Raw genomic sequence first — 15,796 nt, 5'->3', positions numbered from 1 at the left:
GATAGTTCTGCTTCAGCTGTAAAATAGTCATTTAATAGCCTTAGTAGTGTAGAAATTGGTGTGTTTCCCCCTCCCCTCACCCCAGGAATAAGTGTGTGAACAATGCAAATAAAAGTGCCGAAATATCTGAGAATTCCAAGAGCAATTCTTGCCACCTGTATCAGATACATTCTTCATTGGCTCATGTGAGTGATACCTAATTCCCATTCCTTCATGCCAAAACTGAGATGGAAATTCAGGGAAGTTATCAACTTTATATTCCCATAAAGTGCTGTTTTCAGAAGCTTGATCATGGCCACGTTATGCCTCAAGTGAAGTTCCCACTCACTGCAAAGGGTAGTGCGTTCACTTACCCAAGTGATGAAACTGATCTTAAGGTCGTGTGTAGCATCCTTTGAAAATCTTCTGATCAACAAAACATCTAACAAATCCTGTGGCCTCCTAGTAAAGAGTTCAAACAAAAGAAAGATTTAGGTACTTCCATATTAGGTTGCTTCCTACTGTAAATATAAAGAACAAAGACACCACTTACATCCTTCAAAAGTAGGAAGCCTTTATGCTATGCACTTAATGGTGCATAGATTTAGTTAGGGCTCACTGCACAAGGGTGAATTTCACACTGTATGCAAGTATTGATGCCCATTTTGCCATATAGTTTACAAAGAATAATTTGACATGACTCAAAGTCTGAGAAACAGATCAAAACCTCAGATTAACAAATCCTAGCAGAGATGCACTATAAGATACATAAAAATGTAGATCCAACTCTACCCCGATATAATGCTGTCCTCGGGAGCCCCAAAATCTTGCTGCGTTATAGGTGAAACCGCGTTATATTGAATTTGCTTTGATCCGCTGGAGTGCACAGCCCCGCCCCCTCAGAGCGCTGCTTTAACGTGTTATATCTGAATTTGTGTTATATCGGGTCGCGTTATATCGGGGTAGAGGTGTATATGAAAAACAATAGGATATTGGTGAGTGAGAAGAATGCTCCTTTCCATCCTATACCATTGTTTCAGAAGTATTCATATATATTTTTGTCCCCTTAATTTTAAAGGTACAGAACAGTGTATAAATGCTGCTTCTCAGCATCCCCACCTGTAAAATTGAGATAATATTTACCTACTACATGGGGAAAATCCTAATTTAATAGTGTTTGTAAAGTACAAAGGCCAGTCAGTGACAGATGTGGGACTAGAATTTAGCCAGCTCGGTTCTCATTGTTCTACACTGTGACACCAAAGCATGTGAAAGTCACCAATTAACAATAGTTGTGATGGAATTACAGACATGTTTGTAAAGTTTTCCAGCCTTCTAAAATCACTGCAGGAGTCGATTACATTTGAGTACATCAGTGTTCAAAGCCAATTTACAGCGAGTCACTAATAAACCAATCATAGAATCATACAAGATTAGGGTTGGAAGAAACCTCAGGAGGTCATCTAGTCCAACTCCCTGCTCAAATCATCCCAGCCAGGGCTTTGTCAAGCCGGGCCTTAAAAACCTCTAAGGGTGGAGATTCCACCACCTCCCTGGGTAACCCGTTCTAGTGCTTCACCACCCTCCTAGTGAAATAGTTTTTCCTAATATCCAAGCTAGACCTCCCCCACTGCAACTTGAGACCACTGGTCTTTGTTCTGTCATCTGCCACCAGTGAGAACAGCCTAGCTCCATCCTCTTTGGAACCCCCCTTCAGGTAGTTGAAGGCTGCTATCAAATCCCCCTCACTCTTCTCTTCTGCTGACTAAATAAGCCCAGTTCCCTAAGCCTCTCCTCATAAGTCATGTGCCCCAGCTCCCTAATCATTTTTGTTGCCCTCCGCTGGACTCTTTTCAATTTTTCCACATCCTTCTTGTAGTGTGGGGCCCAAAACTGGACACAGTATTCCAGATGAGGCCTCACCAATGTCGAATAAAGGGGAATGATCATGTTCCTCGATCTGCTGGCAATGCCCCTACTTATACAGCCCAAAATTCCATTAGCCTTCTTGGCAACAAGAGCACACTGGTGACTCATATCCAGCTTCTCGTCCACAGTAATCCCCAGGTCCTTTTCTGCAGAACTGCTGCTTGGCCAGACAGTCCTCAGCCTGTAGCCGTGCATGGGATTCTTCTGTCCTAAGTGGAGGACTCTTTACTTGTCTTTGTTGAACCTCATCAGATTTCTTTTGGCTCAATCCTCCAATTTGTCTAGGTCACTCTGGACCCTATCCCTACTCCAACCTATCTACCTCTCCCCTCAGCATAGTGTTATCTGCGAACCTTCTGAGGGTGCAATCCATACCATCATCCAGATCATTAATGAAGATGTTGAACAAAACTGGCCCCACGCCCAGCCCCTGGGGCACTCCACTTGATACCGGCTGCCAACTAGACATAAAGCCATTGATCACTACCTGCTGAGCCCAATGATCTAGCCAGCTTTCTATCCACCTTATAGTCCATTCATGCAATCAATACTTCTTTAACTTGATAGAATACTGTGCTAAACTCAAGGTATATCATGTTCACTGCTTTCCCCATATCCACAGAACCAGTTTTCATAGAAGGCAATCAGGTTGGTCAGGCATGACTTGCCCTTGGTGAATCCATGTTGACTGTTCCTGATCACCTTCCTTTCCTCCAAGTGCTTCAAAATGGATTCCTTGAGGACCTGCTCCATGATTTTTCCAGGGACTGAGGTGAGGCTGACTGGTCTGTAGTTCCCTGGATTCTCCTTCTTCCCTTCTTTAAATATGGGCACTATATTTGCCTTTTTACAATCGTCCGGGACCTCCCCTGATTGCCATGAGTTTTCAAAGATAATGGCCAATGGCTCTACAATCACATCAGCCAACTCCCTTAGCACCCTTGGCTGCATTGCATCCGGCCCCATGGATTTGTGCATGTCCAGCTTTTCTAAATAGTCCTTAACCTGTTCTTTCACCACTGAGGGCTGCTCACCTCCTCCCCATACTGTGCTGCCCAGTGCAGCAGTCTGGGAGCTGGTCTGTGAAGACTGAGCCAAAAAAAAAGCATTGAGTACTTCAGCTTTTTCCACATCATCTGTCACTAGGTTGTCTCCCCGATTCAGTAAGGGTCCCACACGCTCCCTGACCTTCTTGTTGCTAATATACCTGTAAAAACCCTTCTTGTTACCCTTCACATCCCTTGCTAGCTGCAACTCCAATTGTGCTTTGGCCTTCCTGATTACACCCCTGCATTCTCGAGCAATATTTTTATACTCCTCCCTAGTCATCTGTCCAAGTTTCCACTTCCTGTAAGCTTCCTTTTTGTATTTAAGCTCACCGAAGATTTCTCTGTTAAGCCAAGCTGGTCGCCTGCCATATTTGCTGTTCTTTCTGCACATCGGGATGGTTTGTTTCAGCACCCTCAATAAGGCTTCTTTAATGTACAGCCAGCTCTCCTGGACTCCTTTTCCCCTCATATTAGCCTCCCAGGGGATCTTGCCCATCTGTTCCCTAAGGGAGTCAAAGTCTGCTTTTCTGAAGTCCAGGGTCCATATTCTGCTGCTCTCCTTTCTTCCTTTTGTGAGGATCCTGAACTCGACCATCTCATGGTCACTGCTGCCCAGGTTGCCACCCACTTCCCCTACCAATTCTTCCCTGTTTGTGAGCAGCAGGTCAAGAGGAGCATGGCTCCTAGTTGGTTCCTCCAGCACTTGCACCAGGAAGTTGTCCCCAACAAATTCCTGGATTGTCTGTCCACTGCTGTATTGCTCTTCCAGCAGATGTCAGGGTGATTGAAGTCAATCAGCACAATCCATTGTGCATTTGCCGCTCCAGAATTCTTAGCCATAGATCAAGCAAAGAAACACAGAAAATCTTGTTGTGAATGCATGAAAAATATCTGAATGCTCATAACTTCTTTCATTAATTTTTGAAGTTACCTTTCAACTAGCTTGTTCCTTACATCTGAGTAAGATCTACAAGACAGGCCAGGTTTGAACAAAAATCAGTTCAGCTATTGTTGAGTTCTGTATATACAGTCCTTACAATGGGAACACACAGGAGAGATTTATGTGTCTTATACACCGAATGCCAGACCCTCAGGTGGTGTAAATCAGGGTAGTTCCATTTAATTTCATGGATTTAGACCATTTATATCAGCTGACCATCTGGCCCAGATATCTCTAAAATAGCTGAATTTTTTCAGTAAAATTTGCCTTGCATTGTAGACTAACTATGGAAAATTTCAACCCCAGAATAACTTGCTTGAGAAAGATATGACTAATTGTAAAAGGAGTTTCTAAATTAAGTTGCATTTCAACCTAAATTAGATTGGTTGCTCCTGCTATATTAAACCAAAGAACCAGAACCATCATTCAGCAGCAGCTCTGGTATCCACCCAACAAAAATCACATTAGACAAGCCAAAACCATGACTAAGAAGAGGCTGTGTTAATAAACATGTCATATATACAAATAACAATCCCATGGCATAGTCTGTCCTCCAAACAGAGATATGCTTTGACATACTCCTTTGGGGCAGGAAAAGTCTTTTGAATGGCTTCCCACTAAGACTATACACCCAACATTTTGACCATTACAAAGCAGATGTATGGCCATAAGGGAAACCAGATAACTAATGGGAAACTTATGAGGTAAACATGTCACAACTCAATTATGAGAATTTATATAACAGGAAAAAGCTGTGGGTAACCAAAACAGATTGAGCATATAGAAATAGAGCAAAGGAAACAGGTATAATCAAGCAATCTTTTCATCCTTGGAGACCATCTCCAATGATGAACAGAGGGAGTATGTTTAGAGGTTAGAGCAGAACTCGGAGTAAGCGCTCCTGGGTTCTGTACCGGACTCCCACTGACTCGCTGTGCTCTTGTGCAAGTTACTACTGGCTTGATTTTCAAAGACACCTTTGTAAAATCAGGCCATTTACTTCAATTTCTCCATGAGAAAAATAAGGATAATAGCGCACAAACTATGTGAACTAGGCAAAGGTAGAATACATCAATCCTCTATAGAGACTAGTTCTCAGTGGGAGAGGGCAATCATACCAAGGCGGGCGGTTAGGGTAGTATGACCATCTGTCATTGACTCCCTAAAGCATCAGAGTCTCCAGGACACAACTAGCCTTTCCACCTCCTTCCCACTCCTCAAATACAGCGGTAGGATCAGGGCCTTACTCTTATTATCTGTATTGTGGTAGTGCTTAGCAGCCCCAGTCGTAGACCAGGACCCATTGTGCTAGGTGCTGTACAAATAGAACAAAAGTTGTCCCCTGACCCAAAGAGAGATGCTCTAGGAATTATTGGGGAGCAGTTCTCTGGCCTGCGTTATGCAGGAAGGCAGACTAGATCACAATGGTCCCTTCTGGCCTTGGAAACTACGAAAAAAAGTCTATGAGAAAGTTTACGATTAGATTAGAAGGCAAGAGAGCACAGGTGGAGACAACAGACAGGGGAGCATAAAGAAACACGGAGACAATCCAGCAGCATGATAGGCAGTGGTCTCAGCACATGAGCTGTCTACCTGTTGTAGTATTGCCTGCTGTAAAGCAGCGGAGCTGAAACGCTGTTCCAGGACTATCCACCATGTGCTCCGATGTGGGTGGAGGGCTCTAGGCACTATTGAAATAAAGATAATTCAAACTCCCAGCAAGCAAGTTTTCATTTTAACCATCTCCCTTATTGCCCCTCTCCCTCCCTCCCATTCACTTATTATAGAGTCTTCCAAAGGGAAAGCCCTTTCACAGGACCGTCTGTCACAGGGTATCAAATAAGAGAGCATGAGCATGGCGAGGCTGCTTCCTGCACCATTACCAACCCTTATGGATTGGCGAAACCAGTGGCTGGGGCTGGACAATATTTTTTGCATCAATTTTTTGTTCGTGAAAAATGCAGGTTCAGCAACATCAAACCACTCGGTGAATTCATGGCAATTTTGTCAAATTGTTTGGATTGAAACAAAAAACAAACACCCCCCCCAAAAAAATTTAAAAAAAAGCCCCTCAAGATGTCCCCATTTTCCAAAGATACATTGCAACTTGAAATGACTCTGTTGTTTTTTGTTTTATTTAAAAAAAATAAACAATCAAAAATATTTTAAAATAGTCAAAATAGAAACAAAATATTTCATTTCACTTATATGTCCTTCCTCCCCCAACTTTTCAACTGGCCAAAGGATAAAAAGGAAAAGAAATCAGTTCAACCCAAGACAAAGACAATTTCTTTCCAATTTTTCGGAATAGTCAGTGAACCAAAAATGTGTTAGTTGCCCAGCTCTAGCAGAGGCCTTCAGTCAGGCAGCCCTCTAGTGGAGAGAGGGGAGAAAGCAACTACTCAAGCCCACCTTCATATGGTACAAAGAGGAGGGAGATACTCCCAGACCGAGTGGTGGTTAGGTTTGGGCGAGGGCACTAAACAGAGGTGGGACAGAGAGAGAAATGTTGTTAGCAGGGAAGGGGAGAGAAAGGCGGCTAGACCTGTGTAAGCTGCATCAGCCCATGGATGACAACGCACTGATAAATGATGGGTAGTACTAGAAGCTGAGTCCACCTGGATTGCAGATGGGCTTTGGGTTCTAGCCATGCTGTCTGCAGAGACGTAGTCAACAAATCCATTTAGCTACAGCAAAGTGGTGATGATGTAAAAATAGAATAGCAGATTTTTTTTTAAAGAATTCTCAAATAGGGCTATAAACAAAGCAAACAGCTGCTGCAATAAAGTATGTTGGGTTATATTGCCTCCTCTCCTGGATTCCTGGTTTCCGTTCTAAACAGCCAGTTTTCAGAATACAGTTTCTAAAAGTTTACTGAGCTCACATAATGTCACACTGTAAAATGTCCCATTCACCTATAGCAGCTTTGTAACATTATTTTATGCTAGAAGAAAGTCTGGCATAAGCTTTAAACCTCTGGAAAACTTGAAACCTATCATTACAATATATTTTACAGCAGATATTTGAGGTAGTGATGAATGAACTTCAGAAGATTTGAAGCTTATCTGAAGTTTTTTTAGTCCAGAAACCAAACTAGAAAACTCAAGAGTGAGACTCAAGAGGTTTCTGGTACTTCCTGCTTCTGGTTGGGAATAGCCTTTCATATGGTACTTCAGTATTCCTATTCCTGGTACTATAACTGGTGTGAAATAAATGATAGATTATTATTTTTTTAAATTCATAATAGTTTTATCCCTCAACTTTCACCACCAAGTTGCTCAGGGCACTGTTGATCATAATAACAACCATTTCTAAGAATACACTGAAAAATATTGTAATGAAGACCACCCACAAAATATTTTAAACAGATCAGTGGGGAATGACACACTCACAGGAGAAGAAATGGGAGGGCAGGCATTTTTAATACTGACCTCACTGTAAAATGTAGGCATCATAATTACACTGCAAACTACAGTCATTAAAAACAATAACTGGAAAGGGGGGAGGGATGTGTAGGAGATAACCGAGATGGATTTCAAAGGAGATTAAGTTCTACCTCTTTGATACCACAGCCATTATATGGTCGCTTTCTGAAATGGGACGTGACAGTGAGATTTCCAAAAGACAACTGTGGTGTGATCCAGGTACCCACTGTTCAGAGATATAGGGTCAGATCTTCAGCTAGTACAAACCAGCAAAACTCCATTCATTTCAGCTGGTGTCAAGTGGTACAGCTCAGTTGAGGATCAGGCCTACTGACTCCAATGGAGCTATGCTGATGTACAGCTGAGGATGTGGCCCTCAGGGCCTGATCCAAAGCCCTTTGAAGTCAATGGGAATCTATATCCAGGTCTACAATCTTAAAGGCTTCAGAAAACCTAGCCTGTATTCAGTCCACCACTTAGTATAACAAATAATAATTACATAGTGTAAGGCGTGCAGGGAGGGTGTAACTACACTGAGCAGAGCACAAACAGTGAACAAATGTGCTGCGACATTCTGAGACAGTAAGTTAAACTTTCTCAAAGCTTAGGTAAGGTTCAGGTCAGGTTTAATTGGAGTGGGTTGGTTCTTCTTCTATCAGAACCAATTATTCCCCTCACCTCAGTCTGAATTTCATAGAATGGTTATTCATTTAGGAACTCTAAACTTGATGCCATGACTGTTTGCATTGCTGTTAAACTACTGTACGTAGCTGGGTAAAGCCATAGATTTAACTAGGTTTCATGCTAGCTATTACAGTGTCAAACCAAATTCGAATGCTTTCATTCATGTGCTACAGACCAATTTACAAAGACTTTTAAATAATGCCTGAACCCTGGAACTTCATCCATATGAAATGCTGTAATGTGTTTGCATTTGAAAGACATTTTCCTTCTTCCAGTGCTCAAAACTGGCCAGACCTGGGACTAGTCTGTTGAGTCAAATTTCCTGACCCACTCATCCCTAATTATTCTGATGGCCCCATAGTAAAATAGAATGCAGCGTTTTTGTAAGCAAATGTGCTTAGCAGACTGTTTCATTCTTTCTCTGCAGCTGCAAAATTTTTGATTCCAGCGTTACAACTCAACAGGTCTGACACTCTTTGACTAGTATTCCAGATAATACCAGGACTTTAAGTGGAGCTCAAACATATTGCCAGTTTCAAGAGAGCAACACCGGACATGGAATGTAAAGAGGGGGCAAAATATAATACCCCCTACAAGTCCAAAGACAACAGCAATATGAAAATGCTATTGTGCAACAGAAAAAAATTAGAGGAAACACTTGTTCTAGCAAACAAGGAAACATTTTAGAGAGTAAGCAGCTTTCCGGCTTATGTCTGCATTTTTTTTTTTAAAAACAAGGTGTTTTCTTCTTTTCCAACAGATCAGTGTAATAGGATCGCAAAGAAAAACAAGACACTTGTTCATTACAGTCCATTAAAAAAAATGTTTGCCATTTTTCTTTTTAAATAAAAAAGTCAACTTTAACTAACAAGTCAAAATTTATTGTAAGAAAGCTGGGCTTTGATAAGGACAATTGTGGCTGTTAAGGGGGGGGAGGGGGAGGGAAAGACCAAGTGAAATAAAAAGCAACATTTCCAAGATTTCTAGGGTGCTTTCTCCATCTCTCACCCCTCCCTCCACTTACGCAGTTCTACTCCCCTGTTTACTTGTTTACTTAACATTTCACCTGTCAGACGATGCGTTTCTCCAGTGGAAATAAAAACAAGCTGTCGCCCGGTTGCCGACACTGATGGGCAAAGTATCAGAAAGAAATGGTGATGGGGAGCAAACAATGAGGCTATTGTGAAAATGAAAACCCACTGTTTCCAGCATGATGCGTGCCAACTCTTTGTATTAACATATTTTTAATAATCATCAGAAACAAACAGTGTATATGACAAAGCACAAAAATCTGACTTTTTCTTGAAAATGATTTCAAAGTCTAATGTTTCATAAAAAGCTTTAGGTGACAGAATCCACTTATGATTGACTTCCGTTCCCTTTGACATAACCCATGGTGACCTGGCATCTGTTCTAGGATGTTAGACTAAATGTTTCCTAGCTGAATGAGAGTAAATTCCCTTTTTCATTTTTTCCAGGCTGTACAAAATTGCCAGATCAGACACAGAAAGCAGCTAGCGACAAAGAATAAAAAAAACTGGCAGGCAGAAAGCAAGTTGTGCAAGCGGATCTTAAGTTGGAGATGGTGTCCGTGTTACAAACAAAGCACCCCATAAAATGTTCCAGATCTCCCTAACACAACTCTAATAGGCTTTGAAGTGTTGACGTAGCATAAAATAAAATGTATCGCAGTCTAAATTATCGCATTGTTGTTTTCCCCCAACTCTCCCCACTTTGATGGCTTCTACAAAGGATTTTATATGGATGAATGAATTTAAATAATTCTTTACAAGTAAATCAAACCAAAATGTTTTTTTTAAATAAGTTTGGATTCTTGCTATTCGGCGCCTGGGAAGCACACGAAGTATGTTTCCAAACACCCTGAGTACAAGATGGTGTGAAGCTGTCTGATCAGTAAACAGCAATGAAAATGGATACCTTTCAAACAACATTGTGATTTTTTTTTTTTTTGCCCTTCAAATGATCATTGTCTCCCAAATTAACACCCTGGTCTTTGATTAATCAACAGCCTGTATCTGAAATCAATTGTGTTTCCACTGTTTTATGCTCTGCCTCTTTGTGTGCATATCTCTGTGTGAGGTTTCCAAAATGAAATTGGCAAATTAAGATTAATTTATGATGGATTCCTTGGCCAGATCTCCCTCTGTATTACAGCAGATGGACTTTCGTGTGAAATATTTTTCTTTAGTTGCTATAGAAACATGCCAACATATTTCTGCTTAAGTGATTTGCTGGAGAGCTGTTTGTTGTGTTGCCCAGTGCTGACAGGAGTGAATCATTTTCAGCCTTCAGTCAAGGCTGATTAAAACCTGGTCTCTGGGTGTCTTACTGCTGCTAACTGCTACTTATATGAGGGACATGCTCTGAAGTCATTATGTCTGGCACATTTTAACCAGGAATTGAAATAAACCAGGTAGGTGGAAGGTTAGAGTTATGAAGAAAAGGGCTAAATGAGGAGAGAAAACAAAACATAAATACAATTGTGTACCAAGGAAAGATAAAGAAGGAGCAAAGGGTGGAAAAGGATTTATAAAGGTATCTACTTCTAGGAGCCAGTTACAATGGAATTAACTCCAGAGTTTATTATGCTAAGTGAGAAGTTGTGCAATATTTGTCAATTAATCCAATGGACCAAGCTAATCTCCATGGCCAAACCAGGGGTTAATTTGGCCCATGGTATGGTAACACAAGATGCAAATTATGGTCATTATTCAGCGGAGTGCTTAAGCACATGATTAATTTTAAACACAGTAGAACTCCCTTTATATGCTCACATGCTTCAAGTCAAGGAGGTGTGGAAGAGTTTTGCTCAATCAGGGTCTATCACATCACGAAGATTATCATCCAAGCAGTTTAACACAACATGTGTACAGTGGATCCCCCCAATTTACAAGAAAGCCTGCAGAAGGAGAACTGGACAGGGACTCAGGAAACCTGGGTTCTAATCCTGCCTCTGCTGTTGGCCTGGCAGTTGACCTTGGGCAAGTCACTTCCCCGCTCTGTGCCTCACTATCCCATCTGTAAAATGAGGATAATGTTACTTGTCTCCTTTGTAAAGTGCTTTGAGACCTACTGATGAAAAACTCTAGATAAGAGGTAAGTATTATTAGCGTAAGGCATTTGGAGACCTACTCTGAGCTATTTCAGCAGCTTCACAAACACAAGTCAGCCTTCAGATTAGGCTAGGGCAGTAATTCCCAATTGCCTGAGAAGCAGAACCCTAGAGGTGTTCACATTATTAAACCTACAGCTGCACTTTTCTCTTTGGGAAGCAATATGATGCAACTGAGTGCTACAAGGTACATTGCTTAACAAAGTTTTAAGCAGCACTGGCTGCCAGGCCTCCACTTTATTTTTATTTTGCAGGTTAGCCATGAGATCTGCTGTTCAGCATTAACAGGTTAGCTTTGCATTTGTGAGCCATACTGAAGGTTTTATAACAGGCACTTTTATTGGCCTTTTCTCTCAATTTTAACATTTTCCTAATTTCTGTCCCTGTTTTTAAAGGCCACTCCCACAATGGCTCCTACCCAACTCCTCTTGCCTCTGACAGGAGGGCAGGCTACCAGCTGCTTTTATAGTTAAAGCCAGTACAGCTTCTTGGCCAGCTAGCAGGGAATTGAGGTCTATGGAATAGTTGATTTCCTGCCCATGGTAAGCATGTGACTCATCCCTCCGAGAACTGTAACCTTTGCTGTCCCTCACTGAGAGGTCTGGAGGGCTTGAAGGACCAATGGCTTCTCCTGATATATTTAATGCTACTTCAGAATCGCCCAGGTCAGGCGATTTTAGTACAAGTTGCAGCGTTTGGAAAATCTAGACAAGATCAGAGTGGTGGGCCTTGAAAACATAAAGCCAACTGGTTCTCAGTCACACTGGTGTAACTCTGGAGTCACTGTGTACACCGGAGCAGAATCTGGCCCATTGCTTTGTGGCAGAAGCATGAATGCATTTGCAGCATCACTGTGCAGTCAAGGTCATATATCTAGGCATCTATTCATGGTGGAGGTGCTATTGAGGTCCATGGGAGTTGTGCGTGCCCAGAAGGAACTTATTAGGCATGTATCAGACACTCATTGACCCAAAATACCCCCTTGTGGCATGACACAGCTTTTCTGCAACTCTGCTGGCCTGTTGCCCAAGCCCATGGAGGACTCACTGGACTCTTTTTCAGGCACAGTTTTATTCTCTAAACATAAAATTCAGGTACAACCTCAAACACAAGACAGCTTCTCAGCCCACTCTGGGCTGTAGCTCCCATGGACTTTCCCTGTTGCTCTTCGGACTCCTGCAGTAAGCTCTGAGGCAGGAGGCACTGTCCCCTCCTGCTGCTCCTCAGCCGTGCTCCAGTCTGCTGGCACAGGGGCTACCTTCCTCAAGAGCCTACGAGAGTTCATTGCCCTTTCACAGCGCCCCTCATTAACTGAGCTCTCTCACCCTCTGTAGGCATTCCATGACCTTTTCCCAGCAAGGCCATCTTATCCCTAGTGAATCAGGATCAGCTGGGAGGGTAGCTGAGCATCACCAGTGAGACAGGGCCCTTTGAAGGGGCAGCCAGCCTCAGACTACATATGAAACTCCAATTGATATTAACAGGCATTATGGGGCTTCAAAATGGCTCAGCTCCCATTTAGGCACCCAAATGAGGCACCCAGATCCCCAGAAGTGCTCAACACCCAGTGTTCTCAAGCAAACTCATTTCTGTCTATATTGTTGGTATAGCACAGACTTCTATATAGGCCTCAATCCTGGAAACTCAGATGCCTGTAACTTGCACATTTGGTAATCCCACTTAGTTCTATAGGGCTACTTGTGTGTGGAAACTACTCATATACTTCAGTGTTTTCAGAATCAGGCCTTTGAAGAGATGTTTTAAAGAATTTCCCTTGAAAAAAAACAAAAACTTTAAGCTGCGGGAACGGAATGCTTTCTGAAATCCAAAATTGGAAAAGAGTTCTAAAGGTTTCACAACTGGATTCTTTCCTTTACTGTTCCCATATTACCCAGTCAATACTGGTCTACTGACTTTCAGAGACCACCAGCTGAGGTCAGAGTATAGTCTCGTCTCCAACTTCCCTCACACCTTGGAATTGTTGCTGAGAGGAATGTAGCCCCTTTTGCAACTAAGGGAGCAAGGGGTTTCTCTCTCGATATAATGTTTTTGGTCTCGGCAATTTCATGAAAAACGAAGCATGTTTCTGGATTCACTCAGATTGTTTCCATGAAGACAAAAGTCAAGTTTTGCAAGTAACTGAACTACCCTTTTTCCATGTAAGGCTGCTTTTGCGGCTAATGTGGCAAAATTTCCCTGTGCTAGTGGCAATGGAAATTTCACGTGGGGGAAAACCATGAAGAATGATGACTTGTGCCAGGGTAGAATTACATTATTTTTTCAGCATTTGTGGGCTGACTTGGTGGCATTTTGCACCTGCAGCCTCTTCACTGCTACATGAAAAAGGAGCACTTGTTCCATAGTGACTGTAGGAAGTGGGGTGGGGGAAAGAGGTCATGCCCATTAGTGAGGCATTCCACCACTCTTGGATCATACCTTGGAAATATGCTTTGTCCCCCATAATCTTACTATGGGATGCCATTCTGCTAGGCATTATATAAACAATATCTGGGTTCAGTCTCTAGGCTCTAGTGAGTATGAATAATAAATTAAATAATAATGGACATGACCTTACCACATTGGCCAAGAAGAGCTATGTAGTCCAGGATGCAGGTGGAGGCTAGATTAGAATTAACTAAACTCTGAATTTAGACCTACTGAGAGTGGGCACATCCTGCACAAAATATGACACACATTGCATTATCTATTTTTTTTAAACCAATGGGTCCACTCTTCAAAATGTCAACACCCACAAACTCTGGAGTTATTTGGATCCAGGGTTATTTTGGTCAGCACAATAGAGAAAGGACCAATAGAGCTGTGAAATGCAGAAAATCTGGTTAAAATTATTTCTCTTTCTAATTGTGGGTGGTATTTGCTGGTGAAACTTGCAAGTTTTCTTGAAAACTCCTGGAGCCCAGTGAACAATTGTAGCTTCACCCAGTTCTGGGCAGGAGCACTACTCAAAGCCTTACAAAGTTCTTGGTAAGCAGGTAGGTTATTCTAAAGAAGTTCAGTGTTCAGGTAATAGCAGCCCACCATGTCATACTGGCAGTCCTGGAAACTGAAATCTACTGGTCATCTACGACTAGGCAGCTCCCTCTCATTTCCCCCTGAGAACATGCCCGAAGACTGAGGTGCAGGTTGGTGGTTTTTGTAATAGGGACATCAGAAACGGGGTGAGTGGGTGAGGTCCTCAAAACAGTGCAGGGGATTTTGCCACACTTCTTCCATTAATTTTGATTCACTTAAGCATAGATCACCAGTTCATTTCACATACGCCACCAAAACAATATCAGATGGTAATGAGAAGAGCTGGCAAATGTGTTTCCTCTATTCTCCTAATTTAGAAATGATTTCACTTTGGCTGTGCCCAAGCCTCTTGAGTTTACTTTTTCATTTGCACAAATGCTCATTGAAACTACAGCTTAGTCTCATACAATCTAATATTCACACCATCTCGTGCAATCTAATATTCACGCCAGAAGTGCTATACAAGATGCAATACTAATTGACACAACAGTCACACAGAGAGTTTCCCAAAACCCATTGCCAAAGCTCCAGCATATATGGAACTAAGCAAGTCAGACAAGGATTTGTGCACACACATTTAATACACTGCATGGGTTTGACAAGAGAAAGTTGCATTCAGACTCTGCACCCAGCCAATACATTTTGCAGTAGCCTATAGGTCTGATGCCTCTCTCTAAACTGCTCCCTCTCCCCAAGCTATTCAAAGACCAAACGGCTACTTCAAGTCATCCTCCTGATTGTAAGAACTATGCTTATCCAATCAGGGAACAGGAACAATAACCCGTCACAGCTAACCAGAGTCAAATATCAATTTCAAATATCGGTCAAACCAAAGTGCTCATGACCAGTGCATAGGAATGAAACAAAACTCATTCCCCAATACACTATAATTTGGAATGAGTAAATCCAAACAAACTGCACAGCTCTTTCAGGAAGAGACTGTCACCTATGTTTATAGCATGCCTTTCATGGGGAGTTGGTTGTGGATTTTAGGCACTGCCACCATATCAATTCTAAATAATAACAATAATGGCCTTGCAGACACTCCACAAGCATAAAAATAAAAGAGGCTAAATTTGTTGCGTTAACTTTTTGCTGCAAATTATTCACTTGCCTCTACTAATGGAGTTGGATCATTTCTGACTTAAGGCAGATCAGAACCAGTGGCGATAGATTGTGTGATGAGCTGAGCTCTAAAGGGGATTTTCTATATTTCATACTGCCCTATACCATGCATCTGATTGAGCAGGGATTTGTCATGTCATACATAGTTCAGAAGTTACTATAGTCATACATAGTTTAGAAGGGCATGTCCTTAAGAGGAGAAAAGTAACATACAGAGCAATACCTGCTCAAGAAATGGATCCGATCAGCTAAACAGTACGGCAGAATCAGTACTTGGCAAGGTACCTCACTGCCGATTCAGTAAGTGATACTCTTCTCTTGCAAGACAGGGACTAATCCACTGCCCCAGGCTGGTTAGGACAGCACTCTGCTGTCGGCAGTGCTATATATTGGCTAAGGGATCAAAATGGAGTCTTGCTGACTTGTGGCAATTAACGCCCCCACACACATGGCAGTAGAATGTGGTGTTTCACCCCAATATCCTGCTGAAAGTTTTGAC

This window comes from Chrysemys picta, chromosome 8 (assembly GCF_011386835.1).
Source record: "Chrysemys picta bellii isolate R12L10 chromosome 8, ASM1138683v2, whole genome shotgun sequence".
NCBI classification, from domain to species: Eukaryota; Metazoa; Chordata; order Testudines; family Emydidae; genus Chrysemys; species Chrysemys picta.
The sequence above is the reverse complement of the archived record's forward strand: the minus strand, read 5'-3'. Positions refer to the sequence as shown.